Source organism: Pezoporus occidentalis, unplaced genomic scaffold, assembly GCF_034315485.1.
Source record: "Pezoporus occidentalis ecotype Australia unplaced genomic scaffold, CSIRO_AGI_Poc_V1 ctg81, whole genome shotgun sequence".
Lineage (NCBI taxonomy): Eukaryota > Metazoa > Chordata > Aves > Psittaciformes > Psittacidae > Pezoporus > Pezoporus occidentalis.
The window spans coordinates 9,776,327-9,785,879 of record NW_026916170.1 but is presented as its reverse complement, the minus strand read 5'-3'; positions in this window follow the sequence as shown (position 1 = coordinate 9,785,879).

Genomic DNA, 9,553 nt, shown 5'->3' with positions numbered 1-9,553 from the left:
TTCCGGAGAGGTGACTCACCTACCAAACGCACAAATCATGAAAGGTATGTTAAGTCTGACAGCCTTGCAGAGCCTGCACTATGGGAGGACCAAGAGCTGAACATGTCATTCCCAAATTCACCTTGGGGTAAGGGAGGAGGGAACTGGGGCAAGGTTTGGCCAGATCCCTTCTGTAGTTAATATTGTGTTTTAGTGCCAGTGCACTGCACATGAATATTTTCTGCAGATCCCCCAGGAACCAAACAAACAGGCTAGTCTTTTTGTCAGAGTTTGGCTGAATTAATTTTTGTCTTGATTGCAAAGTGGCCATGCAAACACAGCACATTTTGTGTGCGGTGATGAAATGGTGTTATTGGTACAGGTTCAGATGCATGTAAAGAGATGCTAAACTTAGTTTTGGACTAATGGTGTTGTGTCTGGAGAGAGAGGTTCCTAAATGGCACTGTGGAGTCCATGATGAACAAAAATTAAGGAATTAGGATATCCCTCCTTGTGGGTATTTCCACAGCTTCCCTCTTTGCCCTTGCTCTCTATGGCATGTCAAGCTTCCCATTTTGCTCAGATCCACTAGTTGTCGAACACTTCAAAGATCATAAGTCTGAGTATGTGCTAGAGGAGGTTTATAAGTTTGAGATCCAACTGCAGTACTTGGGCTAAAGTTTGCTGTTGGACACTTCAGAGCTGCAGTGTCATCTCAAGGGGAGATGTATTTACATTGAAAAGGCTGACTGTGAAAGTAGTGGTGTTATGGGGATCAAGCATGGCCTGAATCCTTCAAAACACTTCCTCTGCTTTGCTCTACGGCATGCAGGTCGGCACTGCTGTCAGCTGAGGTGAGACACTTCACTGCTGTCATAGACAGCTTTCTTCTCACCTGATGTGCCCTCTCGCTTAGCTCCACGTTTTGGGTAAATTCCTGCTGCGGGTCTTTGGCTCTGAGCTTCCCATTTTGCTATATGTATCCCTATCACAGTGTCTCCAGCAACCCCACTTGGCTCAGTGAGGTGTCTGCCATGATGTATGATGGTGTCTCAGTTTTGAGACAGCCACAGTCCCTCTGGCCTGAATGCCAGGACGGTGTCTTGTTTTAACGTAACCAAAATGCTGAGTGGTTGTAGGAGCTGTTCTTGAATGCACCTTTGCTTCTCTGCTGCCCACTAAGTTTGGGCATTTTTGTTTGTTTGTTTGTTTGATTTGGAGCTGAACCTCATAGATTACTTGAAAAGTAAGTGGCAGGAAAAAAACTAAGAGGCACTTCCCTTTTAATCTTTTCTGGTAATCATGTAAAGGAAGGGAAGTTGTACTGACTACAACTAGCAAGTTGTTGTCCTGGTGAGAGTGAATAGAGTGAGTGTGGAGGAAATGTTAGCCTTGCTAACTCTTTCAAGGTCTTCATTAATTTCATACCCATTTCATCTTGGTGACCAATGCCTGCTGCTGAGAGCAAATCTGTTCAAGGCTCAGTACTGCCTCCTTTTCCCTTCTGGTGTGATGTATCCTCAATAGTTCTCATCCTGAACTGCTCTGGCAGAACTAGGATAAGACTTACTCCTCATCCCCTCTTCTTACCGTATTGCTCCTAAAATGCTTTCAGGCCTTCATCAGTCATCATGAAGAAGGACACACACTTACACTGTTGTGAGGTGAGAGATAAAAAGAAAGAAACAGTTTTCGAGGCTGTCTGTATTAGGAGCTGGCAGTGGCAGCCAGCATCATGGAGCAGAAGCTGTATATTTTGGTCAACTAAGCCATTCTTCTGTGAATCATCTTCCCTTTTCATTCAGTTCCATTCTGGTCCAAGAAGCCATCAACAAACTCAATAACTCAACAAAAACAAACCATATATCTGCTCAATAACAGACGATTAAATCTGTAGCATCCTGTTTGTGAGCTGTATAGCTGTGGATTGGCTCCATATAGTTAGGGATCCTGCCAAAGACTTTTCAGAAGTGACTAATGATTCTGTGTACATCAGTTTTTGGCACCTGAACACCCACCCCCTGAAAGTCTCATCCATTATACATACTGTTATAGAACGGGCAGCCTAGTCCTGCCTCATCAGGCCAGCTCTCTAGTTTCCAGGGGGAACAGATTAAGCCTTTAGTCTTCTCTCTCCTCGTGTTTACTAAGAGCATGCCATAAACAGTGTTGTCCCAGTGTGTAAACCATCAAAATTCATCTGGATATCTGTATAGCCCTATTCAGTATTAGGATTGTGCAGAATTTAAAAAGACTTTGTTTTTTCTTTATTTGTTTTCAGCAGAACTGGTGAAATTTTATCCAAATGCCATTTCATTTAAAAAATATCCATTCATGTGAGTGTTTGATACATATTTCTCTCTGTTGTTTGCATAAATTTAGCTATTAAGAATAAAGCAGTGGGCTGGGGAGAACCAAAACACTTTTTCTCACTCATCCTTCTTTCACCAGCAAGCCAACGTTGTTTTGTACAGTCCTTTGCTGCATGTTTTTCTAAATACCAGCACTGTGGAACAATTGGGAAATCTGCCACTGTGATCAGCAGAGCCAGGAACTTACCTCAGGTGCTTTGAACCCACTTCTGCAGATGAAGATATTCTGCCATGATGGAAACAAGAGCCTGACCTATCTTCCTCTGACCCATCTTCCTCTGTTCCAGCTTTCCTACCAAACACAGAAAGACGGTGACTTCAGCAGACAGCTGTGCATGCCAGGAAGCTCTGAGCTCCCTGCTGACCAGCCTGGCTGCTGTCACTGCTGCTTTGTGGACAGGGCCTGTGGGTGTGTGAGGGAAGCTGTTAACCTCCCAGCAGCTTCTGCATTGATACTGAACACCGTTGCTCCCACCATGATCTGCAAGCCACAGCTCTCAGGGCTCTCTGCCTGACTTCCAGCCCCATCTTACCTCCTAGACTTGGCTTGATAGGAAAGGATGTGTTTGTGGAGCATCCTTCATCCCTGGGGTGGTGTAATGCAGTTTTGCCCATACTTGTGAGATGCCCTGAGCCTGCTCTGCCTGATGTGAAACTGTGGAGCCTGAGAGTCACGGTTCATTTTGCAGCAAAGTCAGTCTTATGCTGGAAGAACATTGTTACATTAAGCAAAAGATCATCAGACACCTCAGAATGGACTTCACTAGTTAGATCTCTTACATAAATTTAATGAGGAATGGCCAGTGTTTTTGCAAAACCAGTTGATAATTATCTTCTGAGCTTGACATTTCTACAAATGGATTAATATAATTTATTTTTCTGTGGAGAAGACCTTCTGTGCAGAGAAGCCAATTTCACTTTCAGCTCCACGCGGGAGATAATACCCAGCATTATTTCTAGAGACAACTTAATTTAAAGTCAAAGATAATTTCAAATTTAATTCAAATTCTTGCAAATCTTCAATCTTCTGCCTGGCCAAAAATACACTTATTTACTTAACTCTGTGATTAAGGTGAAAGCATCTCTTTTCTGTAGAAGAGTTGTTGCCCTTTAGGGAGATAAGATTTGAGTTCTGAGTATCATTAATTCCTTTTATAAACTACCTTCCAGTGAAATACATTTGAAAAACACACACATTGCACTTCTGTTTCCTAGCCACATATCCTGCATGCTCTGGTCTGCAGATCATATTGGGTTTCTCATCTCCATTATGGAATTATTTGCTGAATTCTTATCCTCCCTCAAGTACTGGGAACAGAAGGAAACTCTTCTAAAACGTTACATTATTGCCATATAATGATTTATGTATGTATGTATGTATTTATTTATTTATTTTTACTGTTTGTGATACTCAGAAAGACCCCAAGCCTGGTGGCTATAAGGGAATTTTAAAGTTCAATTTAAGCAAAATAAATGTTTCAGTGGGAGGAATGTTTTGATTGAAAGTAGATGAAAACCTATCAGGTAATTATGGAAAAAATGACTGTCCTGTGCCCTTGCTAAGCTGTTATATATTTATACAAGCTGGTGACCTGCCCTTAATGGGATCTCAATACTATTGAAAAGCAAAGCCCAAGGAGTCTTAGCAAGGCATTAGGTATACAGTTATTCTTACAATATTTGAAATTAAAGTATTAGTGTTTTTACAAACTCAATTTTCTTTTGATACTGCAAGATACCTTTACTAGCCAGTTGATATTAAAAACATTTTTCTGTGTTTGGGTACTTGTTTTTTGCATGAGTTTTCATTGCTGCCATGTTCAAGCACTGTGTCTGACTTTTTAAAATAAAATTATTTCTTTGAAATTCCTGCTGGCCCACGCTCTTATAAGCTTTGCTGCACAACATTTATACGTAAGGACAAATGTGATTTATGGTCCTTTAAAGCAAAATAAGCAGTCCTTTTCTGTTCACATACTGGTTGTTACTGCCTCAGTATATCTACTAAATGGGCAGATTTACTTGACATTCCATGAAACAAGGCAATTGGGCAGAAAATGGCATTCTTGGCTCTACATGGAAAAAAAAAAACCTCTGTTTTTCTCTTGAAGTGCCTACAAAGCAAGTACTTGAACCATACTTTTTCCCTTTTTGTGTGTGAGGATCTTTGACTCTGTCTGGGCAGTCCTGCCTTGCCCACAAAATTCTGTGATGATGCATTACCGTCTCTTTTTGAATGTGAGGTACGTAGCATAGTTGCACAGTGTTGGCAGAAGAGCTGGCCCAAGAGAATCTGCCTGTATCATTCAAGTTAATGTTCTTTCCCAGTTGTGGAGATCTAACCAAAATGCTTGCTGCCTGTCCAAGGGAGTGCATCTTCTTCACAAGTCTTGCTGTCACAGAACCATCCTGCATGTCTAGCTTCCAGGCATGCAATTTCCTATTTCTGAGGCTGACAGATTATCAGGAGCTCAGATGTGAGGCCCAATATTTATTTTTATTTTTCTTTTTTTCCCAGTCAAGAGTATTAGCTGGAGTATTCAATGACCAAAGGGAATGATGGATTCACCATCCCTTGATATCTTCATAGCCAGTCTGAGTGCTTTTCTGAATGGTAATCAGAGGTGTGTTGGTGGGGTCTGTGCAAGGATAACCGGGTGACCCTTTGTGGCTTGTTTTATGAATGGGTTGAGTGCAACTGCTCCCAGTGCCTCTTCTGGCCCTGAGATCCATGAGCTAAGGACCAGGCTCCCTAGGGAGGTGTATCTTGTCTCATGCCCGAAGCGTCACTTTGCTGGCACAGTGCCACCAGTGCCTGGCAGTGCAGTGAAGGGGGCAGTGCCACCAAAGTCTCTTGGTGCCCAGGGTGACAGTGCCCAGGTGTTGGGGACAGCACTGGAGGGGCCAGGGAAGACAGATGAGCCAAAGGACTTCAGGCCATGTTGGATAGGGCTTTGAGGAACCAGGTACAGTGGAAGGTGCCCCTGCCCACGGTAGGGAATTGGAAATAGATGAACTTTAAGGTCCCTTCTAACCCAAACCATTCTATGATTCTATGAATTTGTGCAGCTGTGACTGGGCTGCTTCTGCCCTGTGTGATGTGTTGTCTCACCCTCTTTCTGAGAAGTTGTGCCACCTATCTTCATTGCCCTTCTCACTGCCTCTGCTGTATTCTGTCCCCATCAGCACCTTTTTATCTTCCCAGTGTTTTCCACTTCTCTCCTAAATTGTCCCACTCTCCCAACTAATGTGCCTTTCTCTTTCCCCATGTATCACACTCTGCTCATGTGATCCACCACTTTCCCTCTCCTGTTTCTGTGTTACCTACCTAGGCTGTAAACTCCCTCAGGTTCTGCTACTTTGTGGGTATTAGTAGGGTTGGTTTTTAGATTAGTTCTGTAGGGATGCACAGAAATATACATTATCTGACATGTTTGTTCCAGTGTGGATCACGAGGAGCTAAGCGCTTGAAATAAAGGTAGATAGATCCCATTTATCTACATTAATGCTTTGCTACATGCTCATTAATCCTTGGTGCCTTAGGTCCCACTGTAGAAAGTGTGATTAATAAGAACAACAGTAATCATTTGCAAAGATTTTTAATTTAGGAGGAAAAAGGCAAAGAGAATCCAAAACTGGTAAGTTACTATGCAGATCATAGTGCTGAAAGTTACACTGAAGTTAGAGTTGTGATGAAAAGTTTTTAATTCTGCCCTGTTCTGTTTTTGTACATTTCAACAAAGGTTTGTTTCCGACCTCATGTTTTATACTTGAAGCCACCACCACGAGAGGACTTTTGTTCTCATCATCAGCCACTGGCCTATGATGGAGCAGTGGGAATAGGAACAATTTTAAATACGATGGTGCATCCTGCAAAGTTTCCTTGCTGGAGCAGAAGGAAAGACCAAGTACTACAGCATTGCAAGCTGGGGTCCAGCACTCCTTTGTAGTAGCCTGACCATGCTTTCTCCATCCAGGGAGACGGAGAAAGCAAAACAGCGCCACTGGACTCAGCAATCTGGTCTCACCCCTGCCAGTCCTGGGGTCAAGGGATCCTGAAATGTTTTCTGAAGTACACTGGTGTTTTCCTACTGCTGACTTCAGTAGGAGAAGCAGCAAGGGTGTGTAGCACTTGTGACTATGTGTGTGAACTCTAGCTGAGAGGGGGGACAGAGATAAAATCAGACGTGCCAGCAACAGTGGCTACATTTCCTCTTCCTGCTATGTCCCTGAACAATTGCAATTTTTAAGTGTCAGCTGCTCCTTCTTCTTTTCTTTTTTTTTTTTTTAACCTTACTATTTTTCAATCTGAGGATTAGAGCCAGAAGATTTCTATTGTTTCTGAGCCGTGCTGCTCTAACGCATACAGGGTGTGCACCACCACCAGTCCCTTCCTATTCACCTCCCTTTGGTGCCTACTGGCTGTAAAGCCATGTGTTATCTCCCACTGGGAGGATGAGAGACCTGCCCTAGTCAGTTTGGAAAAATAATCGACTTTGGGCTGATGATTGGCTCCAGAATGATCATTTTTGCTCATTGAGTCCCTGGCAGGAAATGAACATCGCAGAAATGATGTGGAAGTGTTACTTGTTTAGTGTTTTGAAATGTAGGCTAGAGAGAGAAAGAAAAGGGATTACAACACGAAAAAAAAGAAAGAACATGACTACTCTTAAAATGTATCTATTTTCTCCTGTAATGTTTGCAATGTGCTTTGGAAGCTGGGAGATTAATCTCCTTTTCCTAACGCTGTTTGCCAGGGTTACACAAGTCGTGCCTGTCTTCTGTGTCTCAGTGTCACAGGAACCAGTGTAGCCCAGTTTCTCAGCATTCGTTGTGCATGCAGCAGCATCTTTGGTAATATTAAGAGTGATGTGTGCAACTCTGGGATATTATTTAACTGTGGCAGGTAGGAAAGCACATGTATTCTGGGAGCACTCGAGTGCTGTTTTGTTTTTACTTTTTTTCAGAAAAGCTCTTATCTCAATGTAGTGTTAAATATGTATATTTTATTAAATGCAAAATTTAAAAAAAGGATTTGGTTCAGATTCCCAGCCAAATGCGCCTCTGACCCTGCAGATGTTTAAAGACATGCACCCTGTGTATGTATAGCAGATGTGACATTAACAAACATTTTGATACCTTTAAAAATATTTTCAGACCATGTTCCTGAAGTCAGCGCACAAGTGCACCTGCAATTGCAAATTGGGTAAATTGGTTTTGATCCTCAGGTGATCTTTGATGCATCCTATTTTTAATCCTAAATGAGATCAGGCTTACATAAACTGTAGAGGAAAAAGGAGTACACACCAGCTAACTATAATCACCTGTCCTGAGACAGAGACTTGTGTCTCTAGGATGTCACTGCAGTCATTGGAGATAGAGATATTACTCCAGAGATGACTCAAAGCACTTAATTTAGGCACTTTGGGAAACCAGTCTTCTAATTTAGGTGCAAAAATCAGGTTGTGTGAATAGTCCTCCCTGTTTTAATTTCTGCATGTGAGCCATAAAGAAAATGGTTGTTGCTATGTAAATAAATGACAGGAATTCTAACAGCACCGATGGCTCTGACAAGGACTTCCTGCACCCCCTGGCAAGCTAATTAACCTCCTCATCTCCATTCAGCAACACAAGTGTGCTGGGCTCTGCAGATCTTTTGTGAGCCATGCTCATTAATATTGGCATCGCACCCTCAGACCCTGGGAGGAAAGGTGGAAGAGAAGAGGAAAGATTTTTGCAGCAGACAGCCGCTTGATTTCTCCCCTGTTGCAGAAGTTGATGAGTGCAATTGGTGAGTGCTGGGCAAGAGGAGAGATGTGCATAAGCTCAGCTGGTGCTCACCATCCTGCAAGCAGGCAGGACTTTGACTCCGGGAGGTGGTGTCTGTGGTTATCCCGTGGAAGGCTTTCTTCTAAAAAGAGTAGGAAAACATAGCTTGGCCACACCATCTTACCCCATCAAGCCAGACAAAACCCATCTGTGAGTCCCTGCCCCACACTGCTGCTGTTTACTGAGTGAACCCTTTAGCACGCCGCATGCAAGAGGTGCAGAGGGCAGAGCTGAGTTTGCAGCTGCATTTCTCATCCACACAGGGACAACGCTAATGAGTTTAGTGTCTGTGCTACAGCCTGTAGTGTGAATTTGTCTGTAACAGAAAAGATGGTGGCTGCTGTCAAGCTGCCATGGCACTGGCACTGGAGACCGAAACATGCCAGGTGGGGGGCACGCTGAAATTTATCTCTTGCTACCACAGACTTGCAAATAAAGTCTTTTACTGTAGGAAGTCCCCGGAGCAGAACAGGCAGGACTCTACTCCCAGCAGTGATCCTTGCTGATGAGCAGAAGGTGAGTTGTATCTTTTTTGCTCTTTTCAGCCTCCCAAACTTTCATTTTTGTCAACTGACTGTGAGAGGTGTTGGCTGTCTCTGAAGCAGCATGGGCAGACTCATGCTGAAAGACTTAGCTCTTTTATGAAAGGATGAGTGGGAGGACTGGCACAGAGTTGAGCTTGATTAGTATTGAGTGTAAGTTTTTTCCTTGACAAGTCTTTGGCACATTTCTGATTACTACCTCTTCTCTGTGCCAAGTCCTTGCAAGACATGTACTGAATGTCCAGTGCCAAACAATCTTTTTAAATATTAATCACTAAGAAAGTACATAAATTCTATGGTTCAGAAACTGTGTATGTGTCATTTGAACTAAACCAAAACAACTTTGGGCCACACTTGGTTTCTGTGTCTTTTTTTTTTTTCCTGTAGTTTAGAGGTTTTTTTCTCCCTATAAACCACTTATGCAGATTAGACCAGGTTATGGCTGGCCCTTGCTTTTGCGTAAACAGGTGGAATTCTGTCTTTAACCTTGTGCTAAGGACACCTTAATTTCCAGGCTTGATGCTAGCATGGATGGCAAGAATGAGTGGAGCTAGAAAAGTCTGCTGGTTCAAAGGCTTTCGTGGGCCCCAAGGTAACTTCTTGCTTCCACCCTACCCCTGAAGAAGCTGATACCAGATGATAAAGGTGCATAAGGCCCTTTCTTTGCAGGGGTATCTAAACAGAAGCAAGGGTGTCAGGAATGCCTATAGTCTTTATTTTGGTGATGCTCTTCTTAGAGGTGAGGTTTGAGCCTGAGAAAAGGTTTACAAGTGGCAAAAAACATAAGACATTTTTTTCCCTTTCTTTTCTCAATCAACCAGCCTTCCTGCT